The 13209-nt window shown below is 37.6% G+C and overlaps 1 non-coding gene across 1 annotated transcript; it reads left to right on the plus strand.

The window, feature by feature from the left end:
- The first annotated feature begins 7354 nt into the window (after nucleotides 1-7354).
- LOC121993397 lies at nucleotides 7355-7460 on the plus strand. Its single transcript, XR_006115247.1, has one exon. It is a non-coding gene; the product is annotated as a small nucleolar RNA R71 (small nucleolar RNA).
- The last annotated feature ends 5749 nt before the right edge of the window (nucleotides 7461-13209 follow it).

A 13209-nucleotide genomic window follows, 5' to 3' on the forward strand; every position in this document is an offset into this window, starting at 1 on the left:
AGGATGATTGCCCAAAACTAAAGAACAAAGATAATGAAAAGAATAAAAAGCCAGTTCGGCCAAACATAATCTAAAAGCCACATGAGGTGAATTGTCGTCCTCTGACTCTGAAATCGAAGCTTACGCTGAACTAGCCCTAATAGCAGACCATCAAAAGGAAGATGAAACCAACTCAGAGATGAGCATCGACGAAGGGGGAGGATCATCAGAGGAAAGCTGCGATGAAGGAGGAGCATAAGAACTTAAGGTAAGTGAGGTACGCGCTCTTTCACCCAAACAATATTTTCAGTTCATTAAAGTTCTTTCTAAAGATTTAGTAAAACTAGAAAAAGAAAATAATGATTTGAAAAGATAATTAGCAAAAGTATGTCCATTAGATTTGTTTAATAATATAAAAATAGAAAATGATAAACTGAAAACAGAAATAGAATACTTGAAAAGTCATGCATGCTTAAAAAATCAAAATATTAGGAGATATAATAATTCGAACTAGTATATTAGACATCACCAGAGAAAAATTAGTAATATTCCTAAAAATTATATACCTCTAAAATTTTTTATTAATCCAGTAGGTAGGAACTTATATTGGGCTCTAAGATCATACCTAGACTAAAATTCTTTTAATTATAAAAGAGTTAAATTGAATATCAATTTCTTTAAAAGGTTTTGTCTAAGAAAATGGTTGTTGCTCCAATATCCAAGAATGACTAGTGTCTCGCCTGTTACACTCCGCAAGTGTACGGAAATGTCGCAAGTAATATAAAAGATTATCGTATCCACAGGGACTGGAATAAGCACTAGAAATGTCTCAATGCGAATTAGCTAAATAACTATCTAATTGTTTCAAAAGCAAAGTGAAGATAAACAAATCTAATATTAAAGATCAACAAACAAGAGTTTAGTGTTTTGGGTTATGATAAAGGGAGATTCTAGGAGTTTCGGTTTCTTTGTAAGATTTCTCGAATGTAAATGGTTCACCAATTCTTATCCCTCAGTTGCCAAACACTTGTAGAAAGTTGCTGGTTCTCTCTTGCAATAGATAACCGGCTAAGGACTAAGAAATGTATCTAAATATGATCAATTAGACGTGAACCTACGTTGTCCTTACACAGAAGCTCACCTATTACTATGCCTTCCTCGGATATCAACATAGAAGCCCACAACTTATTAATCTATCAGGATACAAGAAACTAAGCACAAGATCCATCCTACTCTCTTAAATGTTCATATTTCCTCTTCAAGATTATCTCTCAAACATCCTTACACGGGCTTGCACCTGTCACGTGGATCCCTCGGATGATCGAGTGAGAGTTTATCTTTACAAAGTCCACAAGAAATCCAAACAATCAATCAAGAATGAGAATTAAGCACAAATCACCATTAATCATTCAAGATCTAATTGATACAAGCAAGACAATGTCATTGAAACAAGAAAATGGAAAATCCATAAGAGATTACATCAATCCATCATACAAATACTCCCTTAATCCTAGAATACAAGATCTACTCCATGAATCGAGGAAGAATACCCGAAGAAATAAAGATTACAAGCATTTCTTAAATCCCCAATCAAAGAAACCAAGAAAAGGGAAAAAGAGAAAACTTATCTACGAAGAAGGCTCGTCTTCGGATCCAATCCTCGCTCCGGAGTCAAAATCGTCAAGAACTCCCCTCGAATCGCCCAGAAATCCTCCCAAGAATGGGAGGATACCACCAAATCTTGCCTTCTCCCAAAGGGGGGAGAGATCCCTTTTCAATTCATGAAGGAGGGTTTAAATAGAGCAGGAAATCGGGCGCCACACGGCCCCATGACACGGCCGTGTGAGATTCACACGGCCATGTCCAGTTCCTTTTCTGCCAAAGCTGCACGGTCGTGTGACTCACACGGCCAGGACCCTTCTGCTCTCTGGAAATGCTACACCGCCGTGTGGTGCACACGGCCACCACCTGCTTGGCCTCTGGAAACCTCACATGGCCGTGTAGATCTACACGGCCATGTAAGGCATCTGCTCTAATTTCTTCAAATCAAGACACGGCCGTGTGAGATTCACACGGCCATGTCCTCTTCCCTTCCTGTTAAAACAACACGGCCGTGTGTGGTACACGGCCTGATGCTCTCTCCCTTCAATTCCTTCCAAGCTTGCCCGAGGACGCATAATCTTCACCAATTTCGACTCCTGTGTACAGAAAATGCACAAAAAGCAGATCTCCGAACCAAAAGAGTAAATATGCTAAAAGGAAAGCTGGAAGTATAAAAATGCATAGATCAAGCATGCTCAAAGTATGTAAATGTGCGTAAAAACATGCATAAAAGAGTATATAATCTACGCACATCACACCCCCAGACTTAAACCTTTGCTTGTCCTCAAGCAAAATGCTGCAGTCTAAATTCATATGTTCTACAACACATTCATAAAACCTAGTGCACTTTCCTAACTCTATCAAAAAGTTTCATTAACAAGCGTGATCATGGAAACAAGTAAAGTATGGTTCAAGCATAAGAATCTTGTGCACAGTGTAAAAGTAACTCAACACCCTTCAAGTTTCAATCCATGTGGGTCAAGTCGTCATCAAATTTGAATTCCTAATGTTTCCAGTGAAAGACAAGTAACTAGTGATAGGCACTTACTCACCATTCACTTGGTTCATATTTCTCAACTAACCCAAGGTCTCAAAGGTGTGCTCAATCTCAAGGGAAGCTAAGCAGTCATTTCCCCAGTAACCTAACTCGGTCTCAAAGGGGTGACTTGCTAGATTCCACTCATGACAACTATTTTTTATATCCCTTATTTATTATTTTTTTTTATAAGTGTTTGCATTGTGCAAAACTTATTCATAAATGTACTTTTAGCACACATGTTGGGATATTTTGATTTTTCCAAATGAGCTTTAATGATTTGAGCCTCATCCAGTAACCAAAATGAAAGTTGAGAAATCACCATGGAAACCAAGTACTAAGCAAACAAGATGAATCATGACTATTTCAATGACATCAACTATTCAAGCATCAAGCACAAGTGTAGTGAAGATAAAATCCTTAAGGTTGAACCAAAACTAAAACTCATCACCATAAGATTCTCAGCTTATTAATGCTTCCCAAGATAGAAAAAAGAACTACACAAAGTTTACTACTAGCATCATTCGAACATCATGAATCAAGACAATAATCGTGCTAACATTTCACTTGAATCCAAGAAAGCATATAAGTGAAGATTTGATGTTCTAAAAAAAAAATTTTTTTTTGCCATGATTATTTCAAAAACAAGCAAAATAAAGCAACAAGCAATGAAAATAAGAACCAACATGAAAAACTAACAAAAAAACTAAAAACTGAAAACCAAACCATGACAGTACATGACACCCCCCCAGACTTAAACTTTTCATCGTCCCGATGAAATCAATATGGTGGAGGAGGTGGAGGTGGACGAGGGAAAGGAGGTCTACGACGTGGTTGGCCAATAGGAAAACTTGGAATCTCACCCAAGGATCTATGATACTCATATAAAGTATCTACTTGTTGGCTAGTAAGCATCATGCTCTGCATAAAATCTCTCATCCTAGCCTGATCAGTATCATAATCCTGCACAAACTCAGCCACTTGACCTTAAAAATTCCTCGTAAACTGAAAATGATTTTGTACCTCCCTAAACTGATCATCAGATAAAGAGAAGCGCCCCTCCAACATTTTTCGTTGGGAATCTTGCTTCTCATGAAGTGATTCTAGAGACGTACGAAAATATGAAAAATCAAACCTAGAAGACCCCGTGCCATATGCAAAAGAATGCCTAGCGAGCTCCATAAAACTAGAAGGCTGCGGGTGTCCATATGATGAGGGCTCATGATGTGGCTCAGTGTCTCCAGGTATAGAAGGGTTATCCTCAAAATCTAACTCAGAAATTACCCAATTAGCCGGGTTACGAATAGTAGTTCGTTCAGGAAAAGGAAGGGGTAAAGGAGAACCACTCCTCCTAGGAAACGCGAAACCATTCTCATCCCGAACGATCATTTTCATAGCAAGACATGCATCAATGTCAATCATGTCATTACCATGAATTATTTCCAATCCATCAACATCAAGATTTAAATTATAAGCTATTCGGGTAATCAAACCACCAAAAACAATTGATCCCGATGATGCCCTAGCAGATCTTAATAAGGTTTGAACAAAATGAAAACCAGAATCAAATTCAACCTTATAAAGCATAGCCCATAAAGCATAAAGTTCTATCTTTTTAACCACCCCATCACTCTCTCCCCTACCAAAAATAGTTTTACCCATGACTCTATGTAGATACCTAAAGATGGGGTTTTGCATATGGGAGGCCTTAGCTCTTGAAGGCTCATAAGGTTGATCTAACCCAGTTATTGCATTCCAAAAATGATTCCAATTAAACCTTGGATCAAACCTACGAGGGCTACCGGTGGTTAATCCAAAACAAGAATTAAAGTCACTAAATGCCCATAGAAATTCTTGATTCATTAGTCTAAATGAGATTTTTCCAAAATAATCATCTTCATTAGTAAAATGGACATCCAATGAACTTAAAAATTCCAAAACAAGACGAGGATATGTAGGCAAATGTGTGTACATAATATCACTCCAATCCAAAAACCCAATCATCAAATCTACATCTTCCCTAATTCCAAGCATATCAAGAACAGTTGGGTCCATATATCTAGTACACACTATCTTTCTATTGACAAGAATTGCAAATCTAGTTACTTGATCATCATTTCTAAACACAATATTGAATTCATTGTCATTACCTTCGTTGCGTGAAGTCCTTTTGCCTTTTCCCTTCACTGGTTGTTTTCCTTTGTCCCTTGATGGCTCCTTCTCTTTGTCTCCACTGGATCCACCACCTACTTTGCGAAGTTTCTTCAAAATATTGGACATCTTGATGAGTTTAGTTAGGGGAAGAATTATCTAGGGTTGGAAAAATGGAACTCAAAGAACAAAACTTCAAAGAGCAAAGATCTTAGGTTAGGAGAACAAAAAGTCCAAGTCTTAGAGAGGAGGAGAATCCGGATCTAAGAGATCCTGAGAGATTAGAGAGGAGTTTTTAAGAGATTGGAAGAGAAAGATATGTTTTGGAGAGTTGGGGGTGTGCGGAACACGGCCAAGATCTGGCTATGTAAGGTAGAAAGAGGACTTTAATAACTCTCCTACACGGGCCGTGCAGATCCACACGGCCTCCCCCTCTTCCTTCTCTGGATTCTTCGCACGGCCATGTCTGGGACACGACCTCTCCATCTTTCTTCTCGGGATTCTTTACACGGCCGTGTTTGAGACACGACCTAGACCTTTTTCTCCTCGGGAGATCCTACACGGCCGTGTCTGGATGACACGGCCCAAGCACTTCCCTTCTCTGCAACCTTTGCCTGGTCGTGTATAGCACACGGCCGGGCTCTGTTTTGCACCTAACCTGAAAACAAAATCAAAAGAATGCATCAAACTAAAAGAAATTAAAATACAAATCAAAACTAACTAAAAGAACCCTTGGGTTGCCTCCCAAGAAGCGCTTGTTTAAGGTCTTTAGCTCGACCAAACTTGATCATTCACTTCTTTTCCTCGCCCTTGGAGGACAGATATACTTTTTGTTTTTGTTGGGAGATCTTCTCCCAACATCTTCCACCACATTGTCTCCTTCGTTTGGTGGCCTTCCATGAGGATGAAAATTCCATTCCTCAAGTTTATAAATGCTTGTCCTGCTACAAGCATTTAAAAGAGACGAGACATGGTTAGAGATATTAGATAAATCATATTCCAACCTTTCCTTACCAATTACCAAAGAAAGCTTATGATTTTTGACATCAATTATAGCTCCAGCTGTAGCAAGGAAAGGTCTTCCTAATATGATAGGAATCCTGGGGTCCTCTTCCATGTCCAACACGACAAAATCTGTGGGAATAACATTCCCATCCACCTCTACTGGCACATCTTCTATAATACCCAAAGGGTACCTGCAGGAATGATCGGCAAGTTGAAGTGCCATAGTAGTAAGTTTAATGTTTTTGAGACCTAATTTATTACAAATTGAATAGTGAATGAGGCTAACACTTGCCCCCAAATCACAAAAAGTTTTTTCAAAAAATTCTTTTCCTATGTTGCAAGGAATATAAAAGCTCCCTGGGTCCTTTAATTTTGGGGAGGTGTTCTTCTCCAAAATAGCACTACATTCCTCACTAAGCGCAATGGTCTCAACCCCTCCTCTTCTTCTCTTGTTTGACATGAGATCCTTCAGGAATTTGGCAAATCTAGGCATTTGAAGAATAGCATCAATAAGAGGTACCTCTACATAAATTTCCTTAACTTTTTCTAAAAACTTGCCAAATTCTTCATCCTTCTTGAGCATTGTAAGTCTCTGAGGAAAAGGGACAGCTTTGCTTTGATGGTTCAGTGGAGGAGTCTCTTCAACCTCAATGGTACTCCCCTCATTAGCTTGAATCTGATTTGGTATAAGAGGAGAGAGCTCTTCTTCTTTTTTTATCCCTTTTGGAGCAGTCACATGGGAGTCTCCCAAGGTCCGTCTGCTCCTAAGCTCAATTCTATTGCAATGCTCCATAGGATTCACATCAGGTTTTCCTGGAAGTTGTCCTGGTGCTCTGGATGATGAGGAAGCTAGTTGGGCAATTTGACTATCCTGGATCTTTTGATGCTTTTCAGAATTATCCATTCTCTGAATGAGCTTTGCTAAATCTTGCTTCATTTCATTCTGACTTGAGATAATTTCTTCAAGCATCTTTTCCATATTTGACTTTGGTAAGCCTTGAGAAGATAGATGTTGAAAATTTTGTTGCCCAGCTTGAAAATTTGGTCTTGCCCCCATAGATGGTCCTTGATCTTGATTATTTCTGTAAGAAAAATTGGGATGACTCTTCTATCCAGGGTTATAAGTATTAGTATGGGTTGTTCTGCCTTTGATTGTAACTCATGATTGCATCACATTGTTCCAGTTGATTGATTTGTGCAGTGATATCTCCCAATGGACATGAGTCATTTGAGTGCTCTAAACTCCCACATACTTCACAAAATGTACTAATAGCATTGACCATATTAGCACTAGTCCCCATATTCTCAAATTTCTTTATAAGAGCATCCAATTTTGCAGACAAAAGAGTGACTGCATCTACATCAAACTTCCCTGATGCTTTAATTGTTGGGTTTACAGAAGAATAGCCACCACTTCTTTCATTTGCCCATTGATGATGATTTCGTGCTACACTGTCAATAATTTCTTCAGCTTCATCTAAACTTTTATTCATAAGTGCCCCTCCAGCAGCTGAATCAAGGGACACTTTGGTATGGTAGTTGATACCATTATAAAAAGTATGCAACACTAACCATCTTTCCAACCCATGATGTGGGCATTGTCTGAGCATACTATTATATCTATCCCATGCTTCAAAAAGAGATTCTGAGTCAGTTTGCTTGAAGCTTGCAATTAAATTCCTCATATGAGCTGTTTTGCTTGGTGGATAGAATTTATCAAGAAACTGTTGCTCACACTGCTCCCAAGTGGTGATGCTATTAGGGGCCAAAGAATTCAGCCATTGCTTTGCCCTATCTCTTAAAGAAAACCCAAATAACAATAATCTAACTGCTTCTGAAGGAACTCCATTCATTTTCATGGTACCACATATTTCATAAAAGACCTCTAAGTGTTGATTGGGGTCTTCATGAGGTCCTCCACCAAATTGATTCTGCTGCACCATAGATATAATTGCGGGTTTGATCTCAAAGTTATTAGCTTCCACTGAAGGTCTTGAAATACTAGATCGAAAACCTCTTGCATAAGGTGCTGCATAATCCTTGAGTGGTCTATTTGCCATGTTCAAATGTTCCTGTTCTTCAATTTGCCTTTGCAGAATTCTTCTTTTATGGAAAGTTCTGTCAATCTCAGGGTCAAAAGGAAAGAATTCCCCTGCAAAGTTAGATCTTCGCATACACAAGAACAAGATAGCAAATGACAATTCAATGAAAAAAGAAAAATAAAAGAATCAAAAATGCAGAATTGAATTTGTAAATTAACAAGAAGTAAAAGTTATACAAGAAAGTAAAAATAGAAATCTAATGATTAGTTACAACTATGCAATATGAAAGGAAAACAAATGTTATGTTTAGTCTAACTCAATTGATAATTCCTAATGTTATAGCGCAGTCCCCGGCAACGGCGCCAAAAACTTGTTACGCTCCGCAAGTGTACGGAAATGTCGCAAGTAATATAAAAGATTATCGTATCCACAGGGACTGGAATAAGCACTAGAAATGTCTCAATGCGAATTAGCTAAACAACTATCCAATTGTTTCAAATGCAAAGTGAAGGTAAACAAATCTAATATTAAAGATCAACAAACAAGAGTTTAGTGTTTTGGGTTATGATAAAGGGAGATTCTAGGAGTTTCGGTTTCTTTGTAAGATTTCTCGAATGTAAATGGTTCACCAATTCTTATCCCTCAGTTGCCAAACACTTGTAGAAAGTTGCCGGTTCTCTCTTGCAATAGATAACCGGCTAAGGACTGAGAAATGTATCTAAATATGATCAATTAGACGTGAACCTACGTTGTCCTTACACAGAAGCTCACCTATTACTATGCCTTCCTCGGATATCAACATAGAATCCCACAACTTATTAATCTATCAGGATACAAGAAACTAAGCACAAGATCCATCCTACTCTCTTAAATGTTCATATTTCCTCTTCAAGATTATCTCTCAAACATCCTTACACGGGCTTGCACCTGTCACGTGGATCCCTCGGATGATCAAGTGAGAGTTTATCTTTACAAAGTCCACAAGAAATCCAAACAATCAATCAATAATGAGAATTAAGCACAAATCACCATTAATCATTCAAGATCTAATTGATACAAGCAAGACAATGTCATTGAAACAAGAAAATGGCAAATCCATAAGAGATTACATCAATCCATCATACAAATACTCCCTTAATCCTAGAATACAAGATCTACTCCATGAATCGAGGAAGAATACCCGAAGAAATAAAGATTACAAGCATTTCTTAAATCCCCAATCAAAGAAACCAAGAAAAGGGAAAAAGAGAAAACTTATCTACGAAGAAGCCTCGTCTTCGGATCCAATCCTCGCTCCGGAGTCGAAATCATCAAGAACTCCCCTCGAATCGCCCAGAAATCCTCCCAAGAATGGGAGGATACCACCAAATCTTGCCTTCTCCCAAAGGGGGGAGAGATCCCTTTTCAATTCATGAAGGAGGGTTTAAATAGAGCAGGAAATCGGGCGCCACACGACCCCATGACACGGCCGTGTGAGATTCACACGACCATGTCCAGTTCCTTCTCTGCCAAAGCTGCACGGTCGTGTGACTCACACGGCCAGGACCCTTCTGCTCTCTGGAAATGCTACACGGCTGTGTGATGCACACGACCAGGACCCTTCTGCTCTCTAGAAATGCTACACGGCCGTGTAGATCTACACAGCCATGTAAGGTATCTGCTCTAATTTCTTCAAATCAAGACACGGCCGTGTGAGATTCACACGGCCATGTCCTCTTCCTTTCCTGTTAAAACAACACGGCCGTGTGTGGTACACGGCCTGATGCTCTCTCTCCCTTCAATTCCTTCCAAGCTTGCCCGAGGACGCATAATCTTCACCAATTTCGACTCCTGTGTATAGAAAATGCACAAAAAGCAGATCTCCGAACCAAAAGAGTAAATATGCTAAAAAGGAAAGCTGGAAGTATAAAAATGCATAGATCAAGCATGCTCAAAGTATGTAAATGTGCGTAAAAACATGCATAAAAGAGTATATAATCTACGCACATCATCGCCATAGCCTGGAAGACAGTTATCAAAATAAATATTTAATTAACTAACTGCTAAAATGATTTACTCTGTTAACAAAGTTAGATTTTTTTCAAAATATTTTTGCATTAATTTTTTTTTTTAAATACAAAGTATGAATTTATGAAAAATTTTAACCTTTCTGTTTACTATTTTATTAAGTACCCCTCAAAATTAACTTCAAAACTTTCTAAATTTTTATATTATTTTCCTATTTTTTTGATGTGATCAAAGGGGGAGGAATAGGTACAAGTTTAGAGGGAGATTTTTAGGGGGAGATTTTAAAATTTTGAATTTTAACTTTATCATGTTTTTTGTATTTTAACTTTAACATTTTTAATTTTGTATTTTAACTTTAACATTTTAAATTTTGCAACATTATAAAATTTGAATTTTGCAAACATTATAAAATTTTAAATTTTGCAACATTATACTTAATGTTCTTAAAAAGTTAGTATTACAATTTCTTTACAATACCTTTATTGCATTATTTTTACCCTAAATTGAACCTAGATTGATGCACATCAAAAAGGAGGAGATTGTTGGAATCCCGTGGTAGTTTTGATGTGATCAACCAGGTTAGGTTAGGTTTTATTTGACCGTTATGTCCAAGTGTGCGGAGCTTAAGAACATAAGAAGTCGAGCGGAAGACGCAGCTAGCGAGAAGGATGACACGAGAAGGGGGTCAACGGGCTCGGTGTATCCGAGCGATGAGGTGTTGTGGAAGAGTACACCGGTGGATGAGAAGGACGTGCGTGATGTTCCGAGGGATGAGAAGCCAGAGCGGAAGCCTGCTTGAGGAGAAGGCCGAAAAATGGATCTAGGTGAGTCCTATTTTGGATGGTTGTGATCACCAAGGCGATCAGAGCAGTAGAAGACTGAAATGTTAAAGTGTATACTAAAAGCCTAGCTTTTGCAAACATTTATTTTGAAATAAAGAATCACATTGGTCAAAAATATCTACATTTATGTTAAGTGTAGTTTTTCAATTAATTTATATTGTAGATAACATGGTATGTGGTGTCACACACAGAAGATCATGTTATTAGTTCTTTATAAATTATAAACAGTTGCTCACGACTAAGATGGAAAGGAACAAACCATTGGAATAGTCGTAGTGTAATTAGATATTAGTTTATCTTGACTAATAAATTACACTAGTACACTCTAAGTGTATTGAGTAGGACCAATTAAGGTAAGTTCTTTTCATACTGACTTAATAAAAGAATAAGACCTTAGTTATTATGGAAGTGTGTTTTCTTAATCCTAATATAATAATAAGCACATATATTTAGTATTTATTTCTTTGACTTATCAAAGGGTGAGATTTAGCTCGATAAATCAATAGGCCCGATAAGTTGGGAAATGATATTACTTATAATGTGTGTTGTTGATTATAGAAGGAAACTGTGTCCTAGTAATCTATGTTGAGAGTGTCCCCAAGAGGAGCTCATAAGGATTGTCATGTTAAACCATGCAGGTGGACTTAGTCTGACATGACGATGAGGTTGAGTGGTACTACTCTCGGAGCTAGATGTTAATTAAATGAGTTGTCAGTAACTCATTAAATTAATGGATATTCGATATCTTAAACACAGGGAGATTAACACACTCATGATAAGAAGGAACCCAAAATGTAATTTGGGATTGGTGTGGTAGTGCAATAATAACTCTCCAGTGGAATGAGTTATTGTTGATGAACTTGAGTTGTGTGTTCGGGGCGAACACAGGATACTTGAGCTCGTCGGGAGGCCAAAACTAATTTCTCCTCTAGGTCCCTGTCGTAGCCTCATTAATGTCTTAAATCCACTCATGAAAATCCCATCTTGATGTCCAAGAGAGGGCCGATCCATGGCTTGGTGATCAAGCCATGGGGCCGGCCACTTCCTCCTCAAAGGGGCTGGCCCCTTGCTTGGTGCCCAAGCAAGAAGGAGGCCGACCACAATATTCAAAGGTTAGGGGGCATTTTTAATTTTTAAAATCTTCTTTTTGTAGACATCTACAAGTTTAAAAAGATGAATTTTAAATTTACAAAACTTTCCTTATTTGAATTAGGTCACATGCTTTAAAAGAAAGTTTTAAAACTTTCCTTTTTTAACCATCCACATGGTTTTTTTAAAAAAGAGAGTTTTAAATTTAAAACTTTTCTTTTTTGTGACCATGTTAAAAAAGGAAATTTTAGAAGAGAAGTTTTAAATTTTTAAACTTGGTTTTAATTTTTAAAACTTTCCTTTTTTTAACATTCACAATAGGAAATTAAAAGAGAGCTTGTAAAATTTTATAAGAGCTTTCCTTCTTTGCTTATAAAATCTTTACAAAGATATTTTTTCTTCTTTTAAGGGCTGGACACCCTTGCTTGGTGACCAAGCAAGGGGCCGACCATTAAATCTATCAAGAGGAGAAAAAAGGAATTAAAAAGGAGGAAAGGAAAAACAAGAGGAAGATTTTATTTATTTTTAAAATCTTTCCTTATTTGCCTTGGGCAAGTATTATAAAAGAAGGGGAGGAGAGGCCTCATGATGTATCAATTCTTATTCTCTTGTTGGTGCTCTCTCTTGTGGCCGGCCCACTCCCTTTCCTTTCCCCTTGCTCTCTTTTGTTCTTGACGGTGGTTGTGGCCGAAACTTAGAGAAAGGAGGAGGATCTTTTGGGTGGTATTCATCTTGGAGGTTCGTCGCCCACACGACGTCCAAGAGGAGGCGAGGAATACGACAGAAGATCAAGAGGTTGTTGCATACAAAGAAAAGTATAACTAGTAATTATTTTCTGCATCATGCTAGTTTTTCTTTGTATGAATTCCAAACACAAGAGGCATATGATTCTAGATTTTTGAATTAGTAATTCGAGTTTGTGTTTTTTTTTTTGTTTTTTGAATTTGTTATTCGATTGTTCCTTTTGGTTAAACCTTGAGTTATATAAGGAAATTAAATATTAAATTTCCTTAAAAGGCTTTGTTTAGGCGGCGATGGATGATCCCATACCCAAGAAGGACTAGTGCCTCGCCATGCAGTCCTGGAAGCCAATTTTGGAAACTAATATTTAATTGAATTTATAACATAGGTGGATTTGGATCAACAATGTTAAGTATCGTTTGCGATCCAAGTTTAAACCATTAAGAATAGATAAGTTAAATTTGGAATCGATAATGTTAAGTTCCGTTTGTGATTCCTAATTAAATTTCTAAAGAACACAATAGGTTGATTAGGAAAGGTTCGACACTTGTATAAAATTTTTGTACAGTAAAACTGGTACAATCTTCCTAGGACCAACCAACAATTGGTATCAGAGCTAGAGTTTGCCTCTGTGTGTTTGGTTTTCAATTTAATTATGCATATGTCATACATAATTTAGGCAGGATAATAGTAGGATATGCTAACTCTTTGGTTG

Source organism: Zingiber officinale, chromosome 6B, assembly GCF_018446385.1.
Source record: "Zingiber officinale cultivar Zhangliang chromosome 6B, Zo_v1.1, whole genome shotgun sequence".
Taxonomy (NCBI): Eukaryota; Viridiplantae; Streptophyta; class Magnoliopsida; order Zingiberales; family Zingiberaceae; genus Zingiber; species Zingiber officinale.